The following is a 27,456-nucleotide window of genomic DNA, read 5'->3' as shown; positions in this document are numbered from 1 at the left end:
TCCAGACGCGCAGGCTCAGTAATTGTGGCTCACGGGCCCAGCTGTTCCATGGCATGTGGGATCTTCCCAGACCAGGGCTCGAACCCGTGTCCCCTGCATTGGCAGGCAGATTCTCAACCACTGCGCCACCAGGGAAGCCCCTTTAACCTTATTTTTTAAAAAAGAAATCACATTCACAGAGATGGGCTAAGATTGTGCAATAAAATTTTTGTTTATAATACTGAGTTTGGTTCTTTCCTTTTCTCTGGTTAAATTCTTTTCCAGTTTAAGAATGTTTTTTAAAATTGTGTAGAAATTTTATTACAGTATGTCAGCACTCCATTTAGAAAGTTCAAATCATCCACGTATACTGCAATTAATTTGCTACGTTTAAAGTATTTTGGATGAGATGATTGCATGCTTGCAGAGACGTCTGTGTGCAGCGTTTAAGAAGGCAAGTGAGGGTGTGGTAGAAGCTCTGACTGATTTGTGGCCTTCAGTCCCTGTGTAAGACTACTGACTGATGGTCATGGCATGTTCAATACTAACTGTTGACTAGTAGGCTTTTCTTTAGTTTGACCTTACATTCTTTTCCTACCAGTTGTTGTATGCCAGCTTTACTTGCAATTACATAATTTAATCAAATATTACCTGAACCAGTAAAATATCAGTGTATAAGGAGAGTTATTTCTGTGAAAACTTTGGAAAGACTTGATAAAGGCAGGTTGCCAAAAAAAAAAAAAAAAAAAATCTGTGGAACTAGATGTAAGGAAGACAACTAAAAGCCTGGAACGGTCATACAAATCTAGAAGTTTGGCTTTACAGGTGTTTTCAACTTTTCCCTGCAATTTAAAAGCAATTGACTAGAAATGGTAGAGTCTTTATTGTCACATGGGTTTATGTAAGAAATTCCTATCATGGCCTTTGTTTTACAGCAGAAGATTGGTAAGCACATTTGAATGTTTTAAGTTAAAATGCGTAAGGTAATTTTTTCCCTTTTTTTGTGATTCATTGAATTACTGACTTGATTAGCGGACTGTCTGGTCTGTAGGTGGTTCATCAATTCTTGTGTTTAGTGACTATACCATTCTATCTCAGACATTTTTCTTGAACTCTAACTTGAGAGTTAGTAGTAGGATTGAAGCACATTTTCAAACTTTAACATGGCTTTTGTAGTAAAATTGGAATATGCTGTGATTCCATAGTTAATACCACTTGTGGTTATAACAGTGGTCATAAAATTTTGTATTCAAGCCATGTCCTTTAACAAGACTTTGTATTAGTTACCTAGGTTTGGAAACCCTCTTATGCTCCTTTCTAGCCTTGGTTGCCCCTTTTTAAAAAACACAGAGTGGCTTCCTTTTGAATTTCCTCTTCCAAGGAATCAGCGGATGCTTCTACGGCAGACTCTTGAGCCAGTATAATGGTTTCATACAGAGGTGTCAAAATATTTCATTTTCTGGTGGATGTTAGATTAAAATGTGGAACAGTTCAACAATTATAGCTTACTTGGAAAATTAAAAAAGGAGGATATTTCCTATTTATGTTTATTTTACTTCTTATCTCGGGGAGCTAAAAATACCTTTTAAGAATTAATGTCAACAGCATTGGGCTGCACTCGAATCTTAGGAGGCACAGTGCCCGGAGAGGGCCCCAAAGCTGTTTTGCTGGCTGCCTACTCTGGAGCAGCTGACTAACCAGCTGCAGAGCACATTGATCTGGTCATAATTGCTTTCATCCTGGAGCAGAGCAAGTTAACACAATTTAAATCAAGAGCCACATTAGAGGATCCTGACCTCAGGATAACCTCTCATTTCCTACCTTTGAGAGAGGGAACAATTCCAGTCACTTCCCTAAGTTCTAGCCACAAAATAGCATGGGAACATATAGCCACATCTAAAGATTGTGATCTCTTGACTTTTTTTTATACTTTATACAGGTGGATTCAGAACAGTAAAAGGAACAAGTCTTAATGTAGTATTGTTAGTTGAATAGAGAAATAATCCTTCCCCTCCTCTACTCATTTTTTTCCTATTGAAATCTCCTAGACCATTCCTATAGAAGCAGTATAGATAAAATAGACCTGAGACTGTGTTTGTAAACCTGCCTTTTTCCTAAAAAAGCCACCAGAGTGTGACAACTCTCTTGTCTGTGTTAGATAGCAGACCAGTGTTTCTTGATGTATACATTTTTGGACCATTGCTTTCTTTTGATAAATCTGGGCCTCCCATTATTCTCTGAATACTCATACCAGTCACTATAGAGGTTTTATTGAGCTTTATTTTCTAGAGGTTTCAATTTTGTTTATGCTGTGACTCACATGACAGCAAAGATAATTTCACATATGGAAAACTATAGATAAGAGAGACTGAGAATTGTGAGCAATTTCCAATTCATAAGCTATAAAACCATTCTTCTTTCCCATTCATTATTGGGAGTGACATTATTATTATTATTATTTTTTGCAGAGAGATCTCACAGTCTTTTTTTAAATTTATTTATTTATTTATGGCTGCGTTGGGTCTTCGTTGCTGCACGTGAGCTTTCTCTAGTTGCGGCGAGCAGGGGCTACTCTTTGTTGCGGTGCACGGGCTTCTCATTGAGTTGGCTTCTTTTGTTGCAGAGCACGGACTCTAGGCACGTGGGCTTCAGTACTTGTGGCATGCAGGCTCAGTACTTGTGGCTCGCGGGCTCTAGAGTGCAGGCCCAGTAGTTGTGGCACACGGGCTTAGTTGCTCTGCGGCATGTGGGATCTTCCCGGGTCAGGGCTCGAACCCGTGTCCCCTGCATTGGCAGGCGGATTCTTTAACCACTGTGCCAGCAGGGAAGCCCAGGAGTGACATTATTGAAATAACCCTGAATCTGCTCTAATTCATTAAGTATAATTCACATAGTTGTTATTTCAACTGTTAGTAATTCAAGTGCTCAAGTGCTCTTGGAGGACATACTGACTTAGAACAAAATAAGAAGCAAGAGTAGAAATCATTAAAAATGTCATGCAGTGAGAGGATAAAAGGAAATAAGGAGGTAAATATAGTCAGATGTTTTATGAGTATTAAAATTGTGTTGACTTATGTAGTTAATATCTTTCTAATCAGAAAAGAGAAAAGGACCCAGCTATCTAACCAAGGTCACATCCTTTGTGTATCATTTGTGTCAGTGATGACATTGAGCCACCTATAATCTTGGCTAAATTCCCATAAGACCAATGATACAGAGTTCCATTTCTTAACGTCCAGAGTTATGGATACATTATATTCCTAGTAGTGCAAAGCTAATTGATTTATATAAGGATCAAATTATGGGTCTTAGCCTTAACCAAATACTTTAAACAAGCATGAGTTACTAATAACTGACTTTTTGGTGGGGGGATAGTGGAATATAAATAACACGAATCATTCAGAGATGATGTCTACTTTTTTCATGTCTGTTTAACCTATATATTGCAATACACTAGATATAACATCAGATATTATATAATTATAATATGTCAGGTAGTGGCTATGGTTTATTATACTTAGAATTAATGGAGCTTTTCATGTAGATACTTATTTTACTTTTTCTTATATGAAGGACTGGATTATACTGCCCATTAAAATAGTGACAAAAATGGCTTGCTATGTATGTATTGATAGTAAGGGTAATGTCTGTGTTCATACAGTAATGGGTGTGGCCTATTTATTTCTCTGATGGAATGTGTCACACTTGACAATACTGTCCTCAAAAAGAGTTTATTAATAATTTTAAATAACTTCATTTAAAAATACATTGACTAGGAAGGCTGGATAGCTGCTGAAGGTTTGCTAGAGGCTTTTTGTCCTTCCCTTTGTCAGATATCTCTTCTCAGAAGTGTTGAAATATAACCAGGAATAGTTGAAAAATTTTCTTAACCATTTGTGGAATTGAATCTGGAATTTATCTTTATGATTCTGCTCAAGGAGTAATGTTTGTAGGCCTACTGAAGGAGGAAGGAGGAATACTTACAGGTCTCCTGCAAATGTACTATTTTTTTTTTCAAATGTACTATTTATAATATCATCTACTTTGTATAAACATAGTTTATATTTAAAAGAAATAGCAGATAAGATACCCTCATTAGGAAATAATTTGTTAAGCACATTTTGGTAGGATAGTAAGTAAAATCTGTTGACTTTCAGATAATTTTATATTGCTAAATTTGCTTTAAGTTGTGGTTTTTCTTTTTTTTTTTTCTTTCCTTTTTTTAAATTTATTTATTTTTGGCTGCGTTTGGTCTTCGTTTCTGTGCAAGGGCTCTCTCCAGTTGCGGCAAGTGGGGGCCACTCTTCATCGCAGTGCGCGGGCCTCTCACTATCGCGACCTCTCTTGTTGCAGAGCACAGGCTCCAGACGCGCAGGCTCAGCAGTTGTGGCTAACGGGCCCCGTCGCTCTGTGGGATGTGGGATCCTCCCAGACCAGGACTCGAACCCGTGTTCCCCACATTGGCGGGCAGACTCTCAACCACTGCGCCACCAGGGAAGCCCTTTCTTTTGAAAAAGATTATTACAAGTGCTTTGACTTATTTTACTCAAGAATGTTACTCAGTTTCACAAAAATTAAAAGGAAAGGCCGTTTGTGGTTCCCTTGTAATCTGCACTTGAACCAACTTATTTGTGTGTAGGTTAATGGAAAGAACACATAGGATTTGAATTTTGGCTTTATCATGATTTACTGAGTGTAATGACTCTTTGGTGAGTTACTTAAGTTTTGAGCTTTTATTTTCTCATTTGTGTAATGGGAAAGGTAAATAATAATACCTTTTTTTATGTCACAGAATTATTCTGAGAATCAGATAAGATGTGAAAACTGTAAACTCCATAAGGCTAGGTACATACTGGTGTTATTCATGTTATTTTAACAGTAACTTGGTAAACGAATTATCTGTGTTGTGGCTATCAATGCATATTTCATCTTTGAAGAGAAAAGCAGTTTTATCTTAATTTTAACATTGAATGATATTTAAGGACAATTCTAAAGCTTAAAAATTTATGGATAAATATAATAGATATTAATACAATAACATATTCAGAGGATATTTAGTTTGGCAAAAAAAATATTTGTGATAAATAGACAAAGGTTTGGTATCTGAAAAAGATTTCATTGTAACCAAGTAATACTTTTGCAAGTTCAGCACCTTCCTTATATACTGTTCTGTCTCATATTTGTGGTGACCTCTTAAGTCCTTGAACATATTAAATAGTTTTTTCCATGGATGAGACTAATGGTAGGGCTAGATTCCCAGCTCTCTGCCTAAAAGGGAGGAGTAATTTTCTAATCTTAAATTTTTTTCAAGGCAGTTTTTGAAGTTCATTTGTGTAACAGGGGAAAATATTTTCATTTCCCCATTTTAGAGAGTAGAGAAGAAGACCAAGCATACTAAAGTGATTTCCTGTAATACTTGCTATCTTTCTTGATAGTACCCCCTGGGAGGGTTGTTTTAAGGATATGTTTAAAGCACAGAGAGAAAACAAGATGGAAAGAAGCAGAACAGCATAAAAAAACCTATGTATAATTGGAGTCCCTGAATGCTGTGTTCCAAATGTTTGTTTCCTCAAATTTTATATGTTGAAATCCTAATGCCCAGTGTATTGGTATTAGCAGATAGGGCCTTTTGGGAGGTGTTTAGGTCATGAGGGTGAAGCCCTTACACGTAGGAATAATCCTCATATTAAAGAGAACCCCAGAGAGCTCACCAGCCCCTTCCACCATGTGAGGATGCAATGAGAAGTCTGCAACTTACATGGCCATGTTGGCACCTTGATCTCACACTTTTAGCCTCCAGAACTGTCAGAAATAAATTTCTGTTTTTTTTCCTTTTTCGTCTCTGATTGCCGTGGCTAGGACTTCTGTTGTTTATAAGCTAGTCTGTGGTACTTTTTTATAGCAGCCTGAACAGGCTAAGACATTGATGAAATAGATAGGGGAAAGGGGCAGAAGCAATAATGACTATTTTTTGAAATTTAAGACTACAAACCAGTGATTGACAGGAAGCCAGTTAACCCAAAACAGGATAGATAACAAAGAAAACTACACTTAGCCTTAGTTCTTAGAAACTTTTTCATAGCACCCCTACTGCAAAAGAAATAACGAATAGTTCTATTTATTAGTAGTTAGGTCCAGATAAATTAGCAGTAGCAGTTAGTACAGTATCTGACAGATGTTGCTGTGTTTTCCTCAGCACACAGCTTGGGATCGCAGTGCTAAAATCCACATATAAAAGAAAAACCTTAAAAGCAGTCAGAGGGGGAAAGACATGTTACTTAGAAGGAACTAAGAATTTGGCAAGTCAGCTTTTCAGCAGACTATAGAAGTCAGAAGACAGTGGAAAGACATTTTTAAAGTGTGAAAGAAGATGCTGCCAACCAATAATTCTATACTCAGTGAATATATCCTTCAAAAAGCAAAGTGAAATAAAGATATTCTTAGGTGAACAAAAGCTGAGAGATGTCATCAGCAGCATATCTCCGCTTAGGGAAGTTCACCAGGATAAAGAAAAAAATCTCAGATGGAAGCATGATGGAATGAAGAGTACCAGATAGGCGAAATATGGTAGGCAGGATTATTGACTGCTTAAACCAACAGTATTAACAATGTCTAACAGTGTTATATCGGGAAACAATGTAACGTACAACAGTCTCTCCCCCCACCCCCGCCCCAATCCATGGGGAATATGTTTCAAGACCCTCAGTAGATACCTGAAACTGTGGATAGTACTGAATCCTATATATACTATGTTTTTTCCTATACATACATACCTATGATAAGGTTTAGTAGAATATCCAAATTGCCAGCATCACTATGCTTCCACTTTGGGGCTATTACTAAGTAAAATAATGGTTACTTGAATGCAAGCACTGCGATGCTATGACAGTCAAGCTGATAACTGAGATGGCTACTAAGTGACTCATGGGGCTTGTAGCATACCCAGCATGGATATGCTAGACAAAGGGACGATTCACATCCTGGACAGGACGCAGCTGGACAGTGTGAGATTTCATCACACTACTCAGAATGGTGTGCAATTTAAAACTTATGACTTGTTTATTTCTAGGATTTTTCATTTAGTATTTTTGTACTGCAGTTGACTGCAGGTAACTGAAACCACAGAAAGTGAAACTGCATATAAGGGGACTACTGTATGTATGATATGATATGTATCATATGATAGCAGTAGCAAAAAAAAAAGTAAATGCAGTTGTAACAATCTCTCATTGTTGGGGACATGGTAAAAGTACTAATGTAAGATAGAAAATAAAGATGCTTTTTTGTATCTTTTACAGTAACCACTGAAAGAGTGATGCTAAAAGATAACAAGCCTGTAGAACACATAAAATAGAAGAATAAAAAATACTTGATTAATAGAAAAGAAGGAAGGAAAAGAAGAATAAAAGATAGAGAACAGTGGGACAAATGGAAAACAAATAGAAAGATGGTAGACTTAAACTCAACTATATCAATAATTAAATGAAATTTAATGTTCCCATTAAAAGACGTCATCAGACTGAATAAAAAAGTACAGCCTATCTGTAAGGTGCTACAAATTATAAGCAGAGAGGTTCAGAGTAAAAAGGTGGAAAACAATATACTGTGCAAATACTAGCCAAGAGAAGACTGGTGTGACTACAATAATGTTAATGGCTTTAAGCCAAGAAACATTATTGGAGGTAAAAAGGGATAATTTTATAAGGGTCAGCTCATTAGGAGGGTACAACAGTTCTAATTTGTATGCACCTAATTGCATAGATTCAAAATATATGAAGCAAAAATTGAACTACAAGGATAAACAGATAAGTCCACAGTTATACTTGTGGATTTATTAGACCTATCTCATAGACCTCTCTCATAGGACACGCAGGCAAAAAAATCAGTTAAGAAATGAATAACTCACATGCTATTCAAAAAATATTTGAGGGGTGGGCTTCCCTGGTGGCACAGTGGTTGAGAATCTGCCTGCCAATGCAGGGGACACGGGTTCGAGCCCTGGTCTGGGAAGATCCCACATGCCGCGGAGCAACTAGGCCCGTGAGCCACAACTACTGAGCCTGCGCATCTGGAGCCTGTGCTCCGCAACAAGAGAGGCGATAGTGAGAGGCCCGCGCACCGCGATGAAGAGTGGCCCCTGCTCACCGCAACTAGAGAAAGCCCTCGCACAGAAACGAAGACCCAACACAGCCAAAATAAATAAATAACTAAATAGTTTTCCCTTTAAAAAAAAAAAAAATTTGAGGGGACAAAGACAATTATAGAAATGCCTCACAGGTATAACCTTATACATCTAACCCTTACCTCACAACAAATACAAAAAATAGTTCAAGGTGGATAATAGACTTAAATTGAAAGGCTAAAACTATGAAACTTGTAGAAGAAAATATAGAAGAATATTTGTGATCTTATGGTACTAAAAATTTCTTAGGACACAAAGAGAACCAACTGTAAAATAAAAAAAGAAAAATACTGGATTTCATCAAAATTTAAAATGTTTGTTCCTTAAAAGACAATATTAAGAGAACAAAAAAAGCCACAGAACAAGAAAAAAAAATTTGTAATACATATGTTTGACAAGGGACTTATATAATACTTAAAGGAATTTTAGTAAGACACATAAGTTGAGTAAAAATGGACAAAAGATTTGAAGATGGATTATATTATATGGATAATCACATGAAAAGATGGTCAAAATCATTAGTCACTAGGAAAATGCAAATTAAAATGACAGTGAGATGTAACTCATCAGAGTGGCTAAAATTAAAATAGATAAAACCAATGTTTATGAGGATGTGGAACAACTGGAACATACATTGCTGGTGGGAATATAAAACTGGTGCAATCGCTTTGGAAAACTGGACATTCCTTAGAAAGTTAAATGTACATCTACCATACAACCCAGCAAAAAAGATTTGTACGAAAACGTTCCTAGGAACATTCAAACACTGGAAAACAACCCATGTGTTCTTTAACAGGCTAATGAAGAGAAAGTGGTATATCCATACAATGGAATACTCTTCAGCAACAAAAACAAACTGCTGGTACATACAACATGGATTAATCTCACAGTCACTATGCTGAGTAAAGAAGTCATACATGTAAGAGTATGTACTCTTATGTGATTCAGCATACATGGAATTCTAAAGAATGTACTACCTCAAGGGGCTCACAGACAGGAAGCTGCTAATGGAGATCTTTGATCACCTTCCAGCACTGTGAGCTCTCTTTCAGTGTGCAAAGTTCAAAGAAAAACTTTTTTTTCTTTAAGTCACGATCTCTAAAACAAGTAGCACCTCAAAGAACCCTAGGATTCTGTGGAATCCCATTTGAAAAACTGTACTGTGGTTTATTTCCTTTCAAAACTGGAAATAATGTGAATTTTGATTAGATGTATAGGGCATGTATCTGTGAGTAACTTCTAGAATTCTCCCCTCAAATAGTTTTTGGATGTGATGATTATAAGTGTCTGAGGGCTGGCTTCTTCCATTAATGCACCGTGGATACTGAAAAGGTACATCTAGAATATCTGATTTATGACGTGGAAATAATTTTTGTATCCAAGCCCCACCCCCACCCCCCCGCAGCAATGCATGAGAGGAAAAATGAATTTCTCGAAAGACTAATACTGCTTTTCTGTTTAGTTTCCTCCTTAATGTTGTCATCACTTTGGGCTACTTTGGACTGCTTGTTTTCTGAAATAAAAAAGCAGTATGTGATTGGAGTAGAGTCAACAAGCTACAGTTCTAGAGCTAAGAATGGCTTTACATTTTTAATGGTGCTTTTTAAAAAATTTGGCAAGTACTGTATGTGGTCCACAAAACCTAAAATAGTTTCTATTGAGTAATACACAGATAAAGTTTGCTGACACCTGAACTAGAGGATCCTATAATGCAGCGGTCCCCAACTTTTTTGGCACCAGTGACCGGTTTAGTGGAAGACAGTTTTTCCACAGACGGGTGAGGGGTGGTTCAGGCGGAAACGCGAGTGATGGGGAGCGGCAGATGAAGCTTCTCGCACTGGCCCGCTGGTCACCGCCTGGTGTGCGGCCCCGTTCCTGACAGGCGGCGGACCGGTAGCAGTCTGCGGCCTGGGGGTTGGGAACCCCTGCTCTAATGTATAGTTATTTTCAGTTATTTCAAAAGTATGCTATAAATATTTTATGTTCAGTTAATTGTTTTGATGTGAGAAAACAGAATTTGTCATATAGTTATTTTAACAGCTTTGTTGAAATATAATTTATGTACTATAAAACTCACCCCTTTACAATTCACTGGTTTTTTGTTTTTTTTTTAAGTTATTTCTGAGATACACATTTTAAAGTAATAACTAGAAATATGACTTATAACATTATACCAGAACATATAAGATTTTTAGAAATTTCATGTAATGTCTGAAACATTTATATTAACATATTTCCATACAAATAACCCAAAGAAAATTTAGTATTAGTTGGTTGGTTTGTTGGTTTGTTTGTTTTTTATACTGCAGGTTCTTACTAGTCATCAATTTTATACACATCAGTGTATACATGTCAATCCCAATCGCCCAATTCAGCACACCACCATCCCCACCCCACCGCAGAATTCACTGGTTTTTAATATATTTACAGTTCTGCAAGCATCACTGTAATCTAATTTTAGAACATTTTCATCACCCTCCCCCCCCAAATAAAAACCTTGTACCCATTCCTCCCCTTTCTTTCCCATCCCCTGCCTTTGCCCTGCAAATGTTAAATGATATTATTTAGCTCACTAGTTTGAAATGAAGTAAGGTTAATCTTTGTGCTCTTTCTGGAAAAAGGGATTTGTTGAGTAAATAGTAAGGTAAACAAAGCTAGAAGAAAAATAAAAGTAGAAGTTTAAGAAACCAAAATACTTATGTGTACTCTAAAAACCAGTATAACAGCAATTGACAATTAAAAAGTTATTAATCAAAGTGTATTCTGAGTAGAGTTCTTTCAGTAAGTTTTAAAAGTCCATGGAAGAATTCATGAAGTCATAGTTTAATTTATAGCATTTTTTTCCTTAGTGGTTTATGCAATTATGCTATGCTCTATAATAGATGGAATGTTAGATTTGGTGAAATGTGTGTATTTGAAATGATGTATCCATAAGTCAGCTATTCCAGAGATCCAGAACATTCCAAGCAATAAAAATATTAAAATTAATCACTAAGATTAAGATTTGGTCTAAAAGAAAAAGCGACTTGCGTTTGAAAGTAATGAAATATCATTTATCTAAAATTTTAGCAATTCAGACCTTTCATTAATCTACCTTAATCTTTTCCTTTGATATTTGAATAGGTGAGAGTTTAAAATTTGTATGTAGACATTAAATTTGAGGCTCCAAGGTTTTGCTGAACTCTTGAGATTCTGATTTTGTTTTTAAAGATCTGTACATTGCCTAATTTATAGAGTACAGAAATGCTTGTTCTTTTAAAGTTTGGGTTTTGAATTAGATGTCCTCATTTTGGTTTTGATTATTTAATTTCCTCACAAGTCATGAGAAGACACAAATAGCCTTCATTCAACTAGAGCTTTGTAATTCTAAATATTTGCAGAATGTTACCTTAAATATTTAGAATGGAGAAGTAAAATTATATAGGTGGTGCTGGCTATTGAGCTATTTTCTGTCAGCTTCAGGTTCATCCTTCTAAACTTTATTTTGTGGTGTATGTTTCTCTTTTGCCAGCTGGTTCCCTGTCACATTCTGCAAATAGGAGATACCAGTGGGAGACAGTAAAGCCAGATGAGGGACAGGGGATTTGCTCCTCCTTGTTTACCTCTTCTTCCTGTCAGTATCTCCACAGCAACAGGACCACACCCTGGCAGGAATAGGAGTGGTAAATGGCTTCCATTTGCCGTTTGCAGGGACCCTCCTTCAAGTTCTTGGTGTGCTTCAAAGAATGCTTTCTTTTCAGAGATTTGGGTCCCAGTTTCATAAGGTTTCTCCAGGCCTTTGAGTTTTAATCCTTCCAGCCACTTCCCTTTGTTTCCCTAGCTCTGGGGTCATAGCTGCTTCCCTCAATTGCTATCAATCTATGCCCTCTTTTTTGCCTTTTCAGTTCTCCAATTCCTGATTAACAACTAATATTGAATTCTCTCTGTTAAAATTCCTGGTGTCGTTTCTGTCTTTTGACTGATTCCTGACTAATACAGTGGTCAAAATAATAGGACTTTGCAAATTAAAGTCATAGAGATCGTAATTGGCTACTCTTCATTTAGTAGTTACTGAGCCTCTGCAATGTGCGAGGCCTTTCTTTGTTCTTTGTGTCCACTGTCAGACGTCCTCATTTGTGGTCCCAGAGCTGCTTGAGAATCATCATCATCACACTTCATTATTGTTGTCTGCTTTTCCTTTCTTTGCTTTTTTTTTTTTTTTAATATTTATTTATTTGGCTGTGCTGGGTCTTCGTTGCGGCCTGCGGGATCTTCGTCATGGCATGCGGGATCTTTACGTTGTGGCGTGCAGTATCTTTTAGTTGTGGCATGCAGGATCTAGTTCCCTGACCAGGAATTGAACCCCGGCCCCCTGCATTGGGAGCATGGAGTCTTAACTGCTGGACCACCAGGGAAGTCCCTGTCTGATTTTCTTTATTTCTCACTTCAAGGCCAGTGTCTTTTGTCTCTCTGTCCTTAGTTCCTAACACAAGATTTGTGTATACTGGATGCTCAGTGAGTATTTTAAATAATGAACATGCTTGTAGATAATGCTTGTAAAGGGCAGAAGTCATGATAAAAATTATCTGATGAAGGGAATGATCTTATTTTGATTACTTTTGGCATCTGAAGCTCCTCGGATATTGAGATGTTTAAACCAAATGTTAATATGACATCAAAGATTATATGATAACCCTCCAGAAGTCACATACTTGAGGCTTGGTTGGACCTTTCTGGTTCAGTTGTTACAGTTTAGTTGTTCATGCGATTGAATATGCCTAGTTCTTAATAGCACATCTTCACCAACTCTTATACAACTCTGTTCCAGGGAAGAATCTAAATCATGATACCTCTCAGGTTATCAGTCCTATCATGTCTCACTTTTGATTAAGCCTTCAAGCTTCCCTTTCCCTTCTACAGAACTTCATTGTGATTATAGAGTGAACCCATTTCTTCAGTGTACTTTCATCATCATTACTTGTGTATGCTAGATACAGGGTAACCCAGAGGGTTTCCAAGTCTTCTAGTTCAGTTGATTGCAACCTACATTCCTCTCCAGTATTTGGTGGGATCATCCTGGCCTTCATCAATCCCAGTTCTTTCCTCCATCATGGTACATTGTATGGGACCCATGTCACTCCTGTTGTAATACCTTTAGTGCAGGCTACCTTCCCCTCAGTTTAAATCAAACAGTTTAAATCTGTAGTTAACTGTTTTCCAGAATGAGAGTTTGGGGGACATATTTCTATTCGTATTTTATTTCCTAATTTCCTATGGACAATTTGAATGTCTTAGTCAGCAGTACTGAGATTTTAGGGGGAAAAGTAAATAGTTCCTTGAAATGTCTTTATGCTTGTTGAGGGTTATAGATGTTTTTTTCAATCTTTGGAATTTTGATGGAGATTTGGTTTGCATTTGACCTTTTCTTTATTTGCTGTTTGAATTTTTATGTTGTTAAATCTTTAAAAAACCAATTATGTTGGTTATTTCTTTCTATTCTTGAGTTTTTAATACATAATAGTATGTTAACATTACATTTGATGTTTGTCTCCAAATGCTGAAACAACGTGAAATTGTGAAAATTGTTCACCTGTATTTTGATTTTCCTCTTGGGAATATGGTAGCAATTCCTGCCTGCTTAAAATTAGGCATGACCATTTTACTTGATTTAGCTAGTGAAGTGTGAGTAAAAGTGATACCCTAGATAGAAGCTTTAAGAGTTAGTATATTCTTTGCCACACTCTTTATTCCCTTCCTGTGGTGGCTGCTACTTCAGATTAGGTCCTTGAAGACTTGGAGCAGAGCGCCAGTCAACTCTCGATGGACATACAGCATGAAAGAATAAAATCTTCGTTATTTTAAGCCACCAAGATTTGTTTGTAACTGTAGCATAACCTAGTTAAACCTGACTTATACTTATTTTGTAGTAACAACATTCATTTCACAGTTGTTCTACCAGGGTATATGTGTCTTTTGAAGTTCAGCCTAAGTGCTTGTAATAATCAGTATAAGTTATGAAGAGAATCTGCTGGGATGATTAGTTGGGTGCCTTATTTGTGTGCAAAATAGTACAGTGACAAGTATTAGATAATGTTGGCAGGCCAGGAATGGAAGGGAAGCCAAGAATGGAATGACACATCTTCCAAAAAAGACCAGATTTCATACCTGATAACATTAAATATAGTCCATTTGTTTCAGGAAAAACTGAACTATGGACTATGCCTCTGACCATAGTCAGTTTTGCAAACTCACCTGTTAAGTGACTAGCCTAAGATTACATAGCTACTTAGTGGCAGAACTGGGAAAAAGAAATCAGCCCTTTTGACTCTGGCCTTCTGTCTGTTTTTTAATTAAAAGATTTCACTCATTCTCAAGATTTTTAATCCATTCCTCTCTTTTCATTCCTTATCCCCACCCCCCAAATGTATTAACATTTTCGATGAATTTGCACAGAATTATGCTAATCATAATTCTTGGCTCATGATTATCCTCTCTGGTCTGTGCATGATCTGCTTATCTAGTGTGTATGTATTTATATACATCAGTAAAATAATATCTGTGAATCCAATTTCTCAAACCTTGCTAGTAACTTACATCTTCCTATGTGTTCTCCTTGCCTCTCCCTAAATGGTAGCTATCATCCTGAACTTTGTATTTTAGTCTTCTGCATTTTATAGAAGTTTTATTATCTGTATGTTTACCTAAACAATATGTTGTTTTATTTTTTCCTGTTTCTGTTTTTATAAAAAGAATATACTAAATGTAGCCTTCTGCACTTGCTTTTTTGGTTAAATATCACTAATACTCAGTGCATGTGGTTGTAGTTCATTTATTTTACCACTGTATAATCTTTCATTCTGCAAATTTACCATAATTTGTCCATTTTCCTGGCTATAGACATTTGTGTTATTTCCAGTATTATGCTGTTACAGACATTTTGCTATGAGTATTTCTGTTTATACTTCTGTTAAACTTTTCTCCTGGATATGTACCAAGGGGAAGAACTGCAGGATCATAGAGTATGCAATGTTTAATTAGGTACCGTCTTGTAAAGTTAATTTCCACTGTTGTTATAATAATGCTATTCATTTATGTTATTTTTTTTCTTGACATGATTGCCAGAGGCTTGTCTATCTAATTACTCTTTTGCAGTGATTTAGATAATAAATTATGGTGATTTAAACTAAGGCCTTGCAGTAGAAATAGAGAAAAGGGGATGGGGTTGAGAAATGTGAGGGATATGAAAGCAACACGATCTGACTTGATGATCGAATTGGATATGGCAGTTGAGGGAGTGGGAAGGGTAAAGAATAACTTCTGAGTTTCCAGCTAGTATGTGAATCAGGGATGTAAATGTAGTTACTTTTTCTGACCTTGTAGTTCAAAAGTGCCCAGGTCATTTTTTTCTTTCATTAGTTCTCTGCCATTATTTTCTTTTTTTCTTACTAGTTATCAATTTTATACATATTATGTCAATCTCAATCTCCCAATTCATCCCCACGCCCCCCACCCTGCTTTCCCCCCTTGGTGTCCATACATTTGTTCTCTACATCTGTGTCTCTATTTCTGCCTTGCAAACCAGTTCATCTGTACCATTTTTCTAGATTCCACGTATATGCATTAATATACGTTATTTGTTTTTCTCTTTCTGACTTAACTTCACTCTGTATGACAGTCTCTTAGTTGCTCTGCGACATGTGGGATCTTCCCAGGCCAGGGCTTGAACCTGTGTCCCCTGCATTGGCAGGTGGATTCTTAACCACTGCGCCACCAGGGAAGTCCCTCAAGCTTTTTTTTTTTTTAAATCACAGAGAATTTGGTATAACAAATCTAGCTGGAATAAATAATTAAAAGAGAATTTGGGGCTTCCCTGGTGGCGCAGTGGTTGAGAATCTGCCTGCTAATGCAGGGGACACGGGTTCGAGCCCTGGTCTGGGAAGATCCCACATGCCGCGGAGCAACTAGGCCCGTGCGCCACAACTACTGAGCCTGTGCGTCTGGAGCCCGTGCTCCGCAACAAGAGAGGCCGCGATAGTGAGAGCCCCGCGCACTGCGATGAAGAGTGGCCCCCGCTTGCCACAACTAGAGAAAGCCCTCGCACAGAAACAAAGACCCACCACAGCCAAAAATAAATAAATAAATTAATTAATTAATTTTAAAAAAAAGAATTTGATTCATTTACAAAGAAATAGATAAAAATTAATGAGGTCGAACATTTTTCATATACCATTTTGTTTCCAAATCTTGGCTGCTTTTTCAATGGGCCTTTTCCTTTTTGTATATACCCATTTGTGTAACAAAATGAGGCACTACCTCAAGTGATTACAATTGCTCTCTTGGTTCTGCTCTGAGTAAGACCATTATTGTCAAAAGCATCAGATGACATTTCTTAATAGATGACTTTCTGAATTCACTGAAACTGAACAGCTGTTTCAAACAGAAGCCCTTTCTGTGAGAATTTATCATCTGAAAATCAGTTGATGATTATTCATAATGAAAGTGTCTACATTTTGAGTGGTTTTTAAATCAGGTTTCAATCACATTTAAAATTTTTTTCTCTTTTTTAGTTTTTCATGGAAGTTATTTTGTTAAATTTTTTATTGAAGTATAATTGACTTACTATCTTGTATTAGTTCTAGGTATACAACATGGTGAGTCAGTATTTTTATAGATTATACTCCATTTAAAGTTATTACAAAGTAATGACTGTTTCTCTGCTGTACAATATATCCTTGTTGCTTATCTATTTTATTTTATTTTTTAACATTTTATTTTAGTATTTTATTTATTTTTAATTTTTATTTTATTTATTTATTTTTGTTTTTGGCTGCATTGGGTCTTTGTTGCTGCACATGGGCTTTTTTCTAGTTGCGGCGAGCGGGGGCTACTCTTCGTTGCCATGCGTAGGCTTCTCATTGCGGTGGCTTCTCTTGTTGCGGGGCATGGCCTCTAGGTGCGCAGGCTCAGTAGTTGTGGCGCGCAGGCTTAGTTGCTCCGTGGCATGTGGGATCTTCCCGGACCAGGGCTCGAACCCGGGCTCGAACCCGTGTCCCCTGCATTGGCAGGCGGACTTCTAACCACTGCGCCACGAGGGAAGCCCCTAACTTTTTAGTTTATATTGGAGTATAGCCGATTAACAATGTTGTGATAGTTTCAGGTACATAGCAGTGACTCAGCCGTACATATGCATGTATCCATTCTCCCCCAGACTCCCCTCCCATCCAGGCTGCCACATAACATTGAGCAGAGTTCCCTGTACCATACAGTAAGTTCTTGTTGGTTATTCTTTTAAAATATAGCAGTGAATCACATTTTGAATTTTAACTTATTTCTCATCAGAAAATGTGTGTAAAAATACATGTTTAAAGGAAATAATTAAAATAACTTTTAGTGGAAAACTGTTATCTTCTAAAAGCCAGAAGTATTTGGGGGATTATTTATACCAATGAATATACTGAGATACAACATTAATAAGCCCTTTAGAGGCTTCATGGCGACTGGTTTAGGTTTCATCAAGCTGTTAATTGAATACAGGGGATAATGAGTCATTTCATGTACCTGTAGGGGTTCCAGTATAATGAACTAAATGTCTTGATCTTTACAACCTTAAAGTTAACCAATCAAAATAAATTTCACATGAGTTGTCACACTGGTGAAACAATTTTCACAAAAAGTGCAATTTGAGTATTCTCTTGGTTGAATAAATTGTTTGGCTTTTGTAACAATTATAAAAACATTTAATGTATTAACCTAGAGTTACATTCACTTGCAGTACTACAACTTCATCGTTCTGAAAATGATATAACACCTCCCCAAACTAAGTTTCTTATGGGCAGAGTTCATATCTTATTTATCTTTCTGCCTCATACTGCCTGGGACATGGTAGGGCCTCTATGTGAATGTTTGTTGAATGAATAAATAGAACTTTTTAACATAAAGGGGAAAACCTAAGCAGAGCTATCAGAATGAGACAGTGATCTAAAACTTTGCCAGTTGATAGATGGACTTTAGGTAGGAGAAAGATCTTCTGTTATAAAAGATGACTTAGGTCTGTTATTTGCTTTCATTCAAACAGGTATTTATGAGTGCCTGTTGAGTGCCAGGTTTTGTGCTAAATGCTGGGTTGTACTAAATACAACAATTAACAAAACATTAAGTCCCTGTTCTCAAGGAGATTAAATTCTAGTGGAAGGAATCAGCAATAAACCAGTATTTAGAATGTCAAGCAGTAAGGCTATGGAGGAAATTAAAACAGGCAAGGGGAATGGAATGTGTAACCTGGGTGTAGAGTTGTCACTGTTTAATACAGGGTGACCAGGGAAGTGATGTTTGAGTAGAACACAGAAGGAAGTTAGCCTCAAGCATATCTGGGAGAAGTGCATTCCAGGCAGACAAAGAGCAAGGGCAAAGGCAGGAATCAGCAAAGAGACTGTGCTGCTAGAGTAGAGTGGGTGGGAGTAGAACTGTAGTAGATGTGGTTAAAAAGGAGAGTGGCAGACAGGTCATATAGGGTCTAGCAAGCCATTTAAGGACTCTGGGTTTTAACTATTGAGTAAAGTGCCAGTCGTTGGAGGATTTTGGAGAAGAGAGATGAGGTTATTTATTGATTTAGTATGTTTGCTCTGGCTGCTATATAGAAAATATACTATGGGCAGTGGGGCAGGGAGGGGGAAGGTGGTGGGTGGGAGTGGGAAGACCAGTTAGGATGCTCTAAATATTATATTCTAGACAAAGAGATGATGGGGCCTGGCTCAGGATTTTAGCAGTTCATGTGGTAAGAAGGAGGAGCCTACAGGTTTTGGTGATGTATTGATTGTGGGGTATGAAAAAAGGGAAGACAGTCAGAGCAGATGATAACTACAGAGTTACCATTTACTGGGATAGTGAAGATTACAAGAGGAGCAGGGTTTGGAGGCAGTGGAGATATGTGTGTTATTTTCTCCTTGATACCTTTCCCAGATGCTAGACTTTAATTCTGAATAGCTACATTTATGTATGTCAACGGGTCTCCATGACATAGTTGTGGAGGAAGAGCTGAAATACAATATTTGATAGGAAAACAGTCTAATTTGTGTCCTAACTCTGTTACAACTTTAGTTATATTTAGTTCACCAGTGGTATCAAATGTTCTGAGTGCAGAATCAGAATTTTCCCTTCGTTAGGGCTTGGGGTCTGAGCCACCTGTGAGACTCAGGAAATCCCTTCCCGCTTTAAAGCCCAGCCAGCAGTTAGCAAAACTGTGAGAGATGTCTGTTTCACAACTCAGATGCTGGGGTTTTGGGCAGCTGAGCCATTTTCTTTTCTCTTTAGCCCCACCCCTGGCTTTCCTTGCCTGTGGAAAAAGCATTCACCTAATACCCTGACACCTTTCTGTAGTAGGCCTGGACTTGCCCCTTGGGGACAGAGTTTTTTCTCTTAGCTCTGCTGCACTCTCCCCAGCAATTTGCAGTCCTACCTCCCCACTCTCCTAATAGACCTCCAATACTTGGAAAGGATCCTTTTGAGAAAGTACAGATTTGCTCTGTGACTGAAGCTGCTCAGGGTTTTAATGTCTTGCCAGACCCCATGAACCCCTAAAAAGTTTCTTAAAAGTTGGGCTAGTTTTCCGCTTTTATAGCACGTTTACTTCTCCTTTCACTGTGACACCAGACATTCCTGTTTTCATTCCTGGAAAGGGCTAGTTCCCTCTAGGAATTTAGTTCATTTATGTTGTGTGGCTTTTTTTGTTTTGTTTTGTTTTTGCGTCTCAGCTCTCTGAGTTTAAAAAACTATGATTTTATAGCCTGTCTGGGTTGTTCTTATTGTTGAGGTGGAGCAAAAAAAGTCTTTTGTGAGTTTCTGTATCCTAACCATAAACAGTAGTCCTGGTTACTCTTTTGTGTTCAAAATAATTTGTATAGTTTGTTCACACTGAAATTATTTAGCCTGTTCTTTTAATAAAATCGTACTAAAATAAGGTATTGACCATATGTAAGTTCGATAAAAAACTGATGTAAATGCATGCTGACACAATAGTTGATATTTTTTTATTGTGGTAAAATATACATAACGTAAAATTTACCCTTTTAAACATTTTAAGTGTACAATTTAGTGACATTAATACATTCAAAACGTTGTGTAACTATCACTACTGTCTATTTCCAGAACTTTTTCATCATCCCAAACAAAAAGTCTGTACCCGTTAAATAGTAACTCCTTATTGCCCCCTCCCTTCTATTCCCTGGTAACCTCTATTCTACTTTCTGTGTCTATGAATTTGCCTGTTCTAAATATTTCATACAAGTAGAATCATATAATATTTGTCCTTTGTGTCTGACTTATTTCACTTAGCATGATGTTTTTAAGGTTCATCTACACTTTAGCATGTATTAGAATTTTACTTTTTTATTACTTTTTTATGACAATAGTATTCATTCCATTGTGTGTGTGTATTTTTGTGTATGTATTTATGTGTATATATACATATTGTTTACCATTCACTTGTTGGACGCTTAGGCTTGTTCACTTGTTGGACACTTAGGTTGTTTTTACCTTTTGTCTATTATGATTAATGCTGCTATTAACATTTGTGGAAAAGTATCTGTCTGAGTCCCTGTTTTCAGTTTTTTGGGGTATATCCCTAGGAGTGGAATTGTTTTCTTTAGTCTATAGGTATTTTCTAATATCTCTTGTTACTTCTTCTTTAATCCATTGGTTAAGAGTGTGCTGTTTAATTTACACATATAGTGAGTTTTCCAGTTTTCTTTGTTATTGATTTCCAATTTCATTTCATTGTGATCAGAAGATATACTCTGTATGATTTCAGTCTTTTTAAATTTATTAAGACTTGTTTTGTGGTCTTACTAATGTCTGTCATGGAGAATGTTCTGTTTGCACTTGAGAAGAATGTGTATTCTCCTGTTGTTAGGTGGAGCATTCTATATGTCTGTTAAGTCTAATACACTAGGTATATAGTGTTGTTCAGGTCCTCTATTTCTATTTATTGAGCTTCTGTCTGATTCTTCTATCCAGTGTTGAAAATGGGATATTGAAGTCTCCAATTACTACTGTAGAACTCTCCTTTTCTCTTTTGAATTTTTTCAGTTTTTACTTAGTATATTTTCAGGCTCTGTTGTTAGGTATGTATGTTTATGATTGTCATGTCTTAATCTGTTATCATTATATAGTGTCTCTCTTAGTCTCTTGTAACCTTTTTTCCACTATTCTATAATTAATTAATTAATTAATATATTTATGGCTGTGTTGGGTCTTCGTTTCTGTGCGAGGACTTTTTCTAGTTGCAGCAAGTGGGGGCCACTCTTCATTGCGGTGCGCGGGCCTCTCACTATCGCGGTCTCTGTTGTTGCGGAGCACAGGCTCCAGATGCGCAGGCTCAGTAATTGTGGCTCACGGGCCTAGTTGCTCCGAGGCATGTGGGATCTTCCCAGACCAGGGCCCGAACCAGTGTCCCCTGCATTGGCAGGCAGATTCTCAACCACTGCGCCACCAGGGAAGCCCTATTCTATTTTTCTGACAAAAATTTAGTCATTTCAGCTCTCTTTTGGTTACTATTTGCATGGAATACCTTTCTCTATCCTTTTACTTTCAATCCCTTTGTGTCTTTATATCTTGGGAAATAGAATTAACTTATAACAACCTAGCTTGAATAATACCAACTTACCTCAATAGTATATAAGCACTCTGATCCTATATATCTCCATCCTTCCCCCTCTATATTGTTATTGTCACAGATTACCTCTTTATACATTGTGTACCCATTAACATAGATTTATCATTTTTATGTGTGTGTACATTGTCCTTTAAACCATATAGGAAAAAGGGGGAAAAGAGAAGTTGCAAAACAAAAGTACAGTGATACTGTTTTTTATAACTATGTATACTTACCTCTACTGGTGTTCTTTAGTTCTTCTTAATGGCTTTGAGTTACTGTCTATCCTTTCATTTCAGCCTGAAGCTCTCTGATTAGCATTTCTTGTAGGGCAGGTCTACTAATAATGAACCTCTTCAGCTTTTGTTTATCTGAAATGTCTTTATCTCTCTTTCCTTCTTGGAGAATAGTTTGCTGGATATAGAATTCTTGGTTGACAGATTTTTTTTTTTTTCTTCCCTTTTCAGACTTTAAATACATTATTCCCAGTGCCACCTGATCTTCATGGTTTCTGATGAGACATCAGCCATTAATCTTTTTGAGGGTTCCTTGTGTGTGTGTGTGTGTGTGTGTGTGTGTGTGTGTGTGTGTGTGTGTCAAGTTGCTTCTCTCCAGCTGCTTTCAAGATTCTTTTTTTATTTTTATTTTTGTCTTTGGGTTTTGACACTTTGAATAGCATGGATCTTTTTGAGTTTATCCTTCTTGGAGTTTGTTGAGATTTTCAGATGTGCATATTCATGTTTTTCATCAGATTTGGGAAGTTTTCAACCATTATTTCTTCAAAAAAATGTTTACCCTCTTTTCTTTCTCTTCTCTTTTGGGACTCTGATGTCTTTGTGGGTATACTTGATGATGTCCTACAGGTCCCTCAGACTCGGTTCATTTCTCTTCATTCTTTTTTCTTTCTGTTCCTCAGACTGGATAATTTTGACTTTATCTTCAAGTTCACTGATCGTTTCTTCTGCCTACTTAAATCTCTTGTGAATTTTTCATTTCAGTTACTGTATTTTTTAGCTCTAGAATTTGTTTGGTTCCTTTATAATATCTGTCTCTTTATTGATAGTCTCTTTTTTCATACATTGTTTTCCTGATTTCTTTTAGTTCTTTGTTCTTGGTTTCCTTTAACTCTTTGAGCATAGTTAGGGCAGTTTATTTAACATCCTTGGCTACAAATTCCAAAATTCTGGTCTTCAGGAATGGTTTCTATCAAATGCTTTTTTTCTTGTAAATGGGTCATGCTTTCTTATTTGTTTATATGCTATGAAATTTTTTGTTGAGACATGGACATTGTACTATAATGAGGTAACTCTGAAAACCAGATTCTCCCACTCCATGGCTGTGGGTGTTTCTTGGTTGTTGAGGTCTGCTTCCGTCCATTTGTGACTTTCCCAAATGACTTTTGCAAATGTGTATTCCTGTGTGTGGTCACTGAAGTTTCTATTCCATTATCTTTGCAGTCAGCTAATGACCTACTGAAGATCTTCTTTAATATTTGGCTCAAGCAACAACAAAAGAAAACATCACTATCTCTTTTAAGTCTCCCTGTAGATGCCAGTACAGGCACCCCCTGCAGCCCAAAAGGGCCTTAAGGAAGGCAAGTGCCTGCATCAGTGCCAGTCTCTCAAAGCGTTTGTCAGACTGCCCAGAATCTGCAGCCCCCACTTTTTTTGTGTCAAGGTTCCCCACTGTCTGCCCTGGCACCAGCCAGCCGCCCTAGGAATGCAGCTTGCTATCTCCATTGTTGGGACCAGGCTGAGGAAAGGGCAGCATTAACTGGTTTGCACATGTGGTTCTCCTATCAGGATCAACAGCCTCTCGCTTCAGCAAGCACTCCCCTGGTTGTTATAAGTGTTCAGTCAGGTTCCAGAGTTCTGAGATAGTTGATTCTGGTCCTTTTTTCCACTTCGCTGGTTGTTTATGGTGGGGGGACCAACCCCAAGAGCTTCCCTACTATGACATTTTGCATCTCAAGTGTCACAGTATTATATTGTCTTTCTAATGTGTGTTTATGAATAGAGGAAAGTCTTTGGTAGGTGTCTTTTTTCTGTTTGGTGTGTTTGCTCAGACTTTCAAAGGAAAAGAATCAGTCTCAGATTTGAACTCATAAAGGATTAAGATGTTTAAAGTGTTTGGTGGAAAAAAACCTATAAGCATGATTGAAATTTTATTTCAGTGCTCTGTTAATCTTTTGTACAATAACTTCATGTTTTATACAAATTAGAAATTTGTGTCTTTAGTGAAAAAACTTAATTTTTGTTATTCCTCATCAAGTATAGCTAGCTTAAGTGTCTTAGAAAGTGCTAAATATTTATCGTGATTTAATTATTGAGGAAAAGCTATTAGAAAATTTGCTTACAGGCCACTCAGTGAGTTTACCTCAGTTACAGAAGGTTTAATTTAAAACTATAGTCACTGCAGAAAATGTTATAAAGAAATAAAGTTCTCTTTGTTGAGAAGTCATATTATTCTACTTGATATTTTGGAAAGATTGACAACAGCAGGGCTTAGTGGAAAAGTACTAGTCTGTCATTTCAGTCTTAGATTTAAATTCAAACTTTAAAATGCTTAATTTGTTCTGCATGTAAATTCTGCTTCTTTACCTAAAGAAAAGTCATAGGCATTTTTAAAGCAATCTTCAGCTTTTTCTTCAACTTTCCCTGCAATTATTAATAAGAAATTGTTCTAAGAATGTTTCAGAGACATAAGCAGAGAATTGCCACTCAAGTCCTTTAATCAAGAGAAATTTGGATTATAAGGTAAATTTGTGTACAAAAATTTTTTATTGGAAGTACCAAAGGGCCACAAAATGACAGCATTTTTTCCGGTAAATACTCATAGTAGAGGATCTAGTTTGTGAGTTTTCATAGCTGTTGTCTTAACAACAACAACAATAATTAAAAAAAGTGTTTCCAATTCCTAGGGCAAAACTCAGTTGGCATTCCAGGATGGTTATCTGTATTCTCTAAGTAAATAGAATATGGGCATTCCTCAGAGATATTGCAGATTTGTTTCCAGACCCCTGCAGTAAAGTGAGCCACACGAATTTTTTTTTCCCAGTGCGTATAAAACTTATGTTTACACTATACTGTAGTCTAAGTGTGCAATAGCATTATGTCTAAAAAACCAGTGTGTACACCTAAATTAAAAAATACTTTATTGCTAAAAAATGCTAACCATCATCTGAGCCTTCAGTGACTCATGATCTTTTGGTGGAGGATGGCTGTTGACTGATCATTGTGGTGGTTGCTGAAGGTTGGGGTGACTGTGGCAGTTTTTTAAGATAACAGCTGCTGCATCAATTGATTCTTCCTTTCATGACCGATTTCTCTATAGAATACAATGCTGTTTGATAGCATTTTACCCACAGTAGAACTTCTTTCAAAATTGGACTCAGTCCTCTCAGACCCTTCTGCTGTTTTATCAACTAGGTTTGTATAATATTCTGAATCATTCGTTGTCATTTCAACAGTCCTCAGAGCATCTTCACCAGGAGTAAATGTTAGCTCAAGAAACCACTTTCTTTGCTCATCTGTAAGAAGCAACTCCTCATCTGTTAAAGTTTTATCATGAGATTGTAGCAATTCAGTCATATCTTCAGGTCCCACTTTAATCCTAGTTCTTTTGCTGTTTCTACCAAATCTGCAGTTTCTTCCTCCACTGAAGTCTTAGACCCCTCAAAGTCATCCATGAGGATTGGAATCAACTTCTGCCAAACATCCTGTTAATGTCTTCCCATGAATCATGAACGTTTTTTAATGACATCTAAAATGGTGAATCCTTTCCTGAAGGTTTTCAATTTATTTTGTCTAGATCCATCAGAGGAATCACTATGTATAGCAACTATAGCCTTATGAAATGCATTTCTAAAATAACAAGACGTGAAAATCAAAATTACTCCTTGATCCGTGGGCTACAGAGTGGATGTTGTGTTAGCAGTCATGAAAACAACACTAATGTCATTGTACATCTCCATTAGAGCTCTTGGGTGACCAGGTGCATTGTCAGTGAGCAGTAATATTTTGAAAGGATTCTTTTTTTCTGAGCAGCAGTTCTCAGAAGTAGGCTTAAAATATTCGGTAAACCATGTTGTAAACAGATGTGCTGTCATCCAGGCTTTGTTGTTCCTTTTACAGAGCACATGCAGAGTAGATTTAGCATAATTCTTAAGGGCCCTAGGATGTTTGGAATGGTAAATAAACATTGACTTCAGCTTGAAGTCACCAGCTGCGTTAGCCCCTAACAAGAGAGTCACCCTTTCCTTGGAAGCTTTGAAGCCAAGCATTGATATTTCCTCCTATGAAAGTCCTAGATGGTATCTTCTTCCAGTAGAATGCTCTTTTGTCTACATTGAAAATCTGCTGTGTAGTGTAGCCACCTTCATTAATTATCTTAGATCTTCTAGATAACTTGCTGCAGCTTCTACATCAACACTTGCTGCTTCACCTTGCACTTTTATGTTATGGAGATAGCATCTTTTCTTAAACCTAGTGAACCAATGACCTCTGCTAGCTTCAGACTTTTCTTCAGCTTCCTCATGTCTCTCGGCTTCATAGAATTGAAGAGAGTTAGGGCCTTGCTGTGGTTTAGGCTTTGGCTTAAGGGAATGTTGTGGCTGGCTTGATCTTCCATCCAGTGCACTAAAACTTTCTCCATATCAGAAGTAAGGCTATTTTGCTTTCTTATTCGGGTGTTCACTGGAGTAGCACTTTTAATTTCCTTCAAGAATATTTCCTCTGCATTCACAATTTGGCTAACTGTGTGGCAGAAGAGGCCTAGCTTTTGGCTTGTCTTGGCTTTCAACATGCTTTCCTCACTAAACTTAGTCATTTCTAGCTTTTGATTTAAAGTGAGGGATATGCGACCCTTCTCACTTGCACACTTGGAGGCCATTGTATGGTTATTGATTGGCCTAATTTCAGTATTGTGTCTCAGGGAATAGGGAGGCCTGAGGAGAGGGAGAGAGATGGGGGAACCGCTGGTGGGTGGAGCAGTCAGAACACATATAACATTTATGAAGTTTACTGTCTTAGATGGGCGAGGTTTGTGGTGCTCCAAAACAGTTAACAATAGTAACATCAAAGATCACTGATCACAGATCCGCACAACAAATATAATAATAATGAAAAAGTTTGAAATATTTTGAGAATTACCAAAATGTTACAGACACGAAGTCAGCGAATGCTGTTGGAAAAATGGCACCTGTAGACTTGCAGGGTTGCTGCAAACCTTCCATTAGTGTAAAAAACACATTATCTGTTGTGCAGTAAAACAAAGTACAATAAAGATGCACTTTGTTTTACTGCATGCTTATGTATGCTTGTAGTTACATTTTCAGGATAAAAAAAAAAAACATGAAAAAATTTCTTAATTGTACAGCAGGCAATCCCAGATCAAATTTTAGGTGATAAATTAAGCTAACACATTACATGTTTCTTTTAAGCACTTGTAGTTGGAAACTGATTTTTGAACATTTTCAGCTCTGTGGGTGTGTGTGTGTGTGTGTGTGTGTGTGTGTGTGTGTGTATATATATATATATATATATATATATATATAAATATATATGGGGGAGGGAGGAAGAGAAAGAGGCAGGATTTATATTGTCATTCTGAGTATCATTTATTGCCCCTTTACCTTTTAAAATTTGATCTAGCTATGGCAAAAATCTGG

At 37.1% G+C, this 27,456-nt stretch overlaps 1 protein-coding gene and 1 long non-coding RNA gene across 3 annotated transcripts in view; one reads left to right on the top strand and one right to left on the bottom strand.

The window, feature by feature from the left end:
- The window catches only part of LOC309621672, a 34,838-nt gene extending 7,529 nt beyond the window's left edge, over positions 1 to 27,309 (bottom strand). The window contains exon 1 of the long non-coding RNA XR_014240143.1: positions 148 to 27,309. This is a non-coding gene — a long non-coding RNA (uncharacterized lncRNA). The remainder of the gene's footprint in view (positions 1 to 147) is intronic.
- The window catches only part of CDK17 (cyclin dependent kinase 17), a 102,910-nt gene that overhangs the window by 23,870 nt on the left and 51,584 nt on the right, over positions 1 to 27,456 (top strand). The window lies entirely within an intron of this gene.

This window comes from Balaenoptera borealis, assembly GCF_965194805.1.
Source record: "Balaenoptera borealis genome assembly, contig: HAP1_SCAFFOLD_811, whole genome shotgun sequence".
Lineage (NCBI taxonomy): Eukaryota > Metazoa > Chordata > Mammalia > Artiodactyla > Balaenopteridae > Balaenoptera > Balaenoptera borealis.
The sequence above is the reverse complement of the archived record's forward strand: the minus strand, read 5'-3'. Positions and strand labels throughout refer to the sequence as shown.